The following is a 765-nucleotide window of genomic DNA, read 5'->3' on the forward strand; positions in this document are numbered from 1 at the left end:
CGTCACAGCTCACAGTAACCTCCAGCTCTTGGGCTTAGGTGATTCTCTTGCCTCAGCCTCCTGAGTAGCTGGGACTACAGGTGCCTGCCGCAACACCTGTCTATTTTCTTCCTGCAGTTTGGCCAGGGCCGAGTTTGAACCCACCTTCCTCTGTTTATGGGACCGGTGCCCTGCTCACTGAGCCACAGGCACTCCCCCACAAGTGGTTTCTTTAAAAGGGTTTGTGTGCTAGACCTTAACAAGAAAGCTGCTCTGAAAAGCCTGTCTCAGGCCTGGACTCTAGATGAGAAGTTCTCATCACAGCATCCTTCTGGATCTTACATTTGAACGCTGCAATTGTGTCAGGATGGAGTTGCTCTCTGCTTTGCAACCGGAAAGGGGCAGGAAGGAAAGGCAGTGTCGCACGTGTCTACCCTGTATTCACCCCCAACCTGGGTGTCCTTTACTGCATGGGAACAAATCCTCCTAGAATCTCCTAAGACACTCACCCCAGAGCTGCTAGTGCTGACGAGACCCTTCCTCCCTTAGTTGGCCTTTCTTGGCTTCACACCACAGCAGCAGAGGGGGCCTTTAAACATAGACCAGACCGTATCACTCCAATGCCCAAGGTGCTTCCCAGTCTTCTGTGGCTGTTCCACACACTACGGGATTGAGCCTGTGTCTGTCTCCCTCTCCCACCACCCTTCCCTGTGCCTTCTGTAGGCTGCCTCTTTCTGTTGCCCCAGGGCCTTTGCACAGGCTGTCTCCTGTCCTGCCTGGCTCCTC

This window comes from Otolemur garnettii, unplaced genomic scaffold (genome assembly GCF_000181295.1).
Source record: "Otolemur garnettii isolate 467f Iridium unplaced genomic scaffold, OtoGar3 scaffold00180, whole genome shotgun sequence".
Taxonomy (NCBI): Eukaryota; Metazoa; Chordata; class Mammalia; order Primates; family Galagidae; genus Otolemur; species Otolemur garnettii.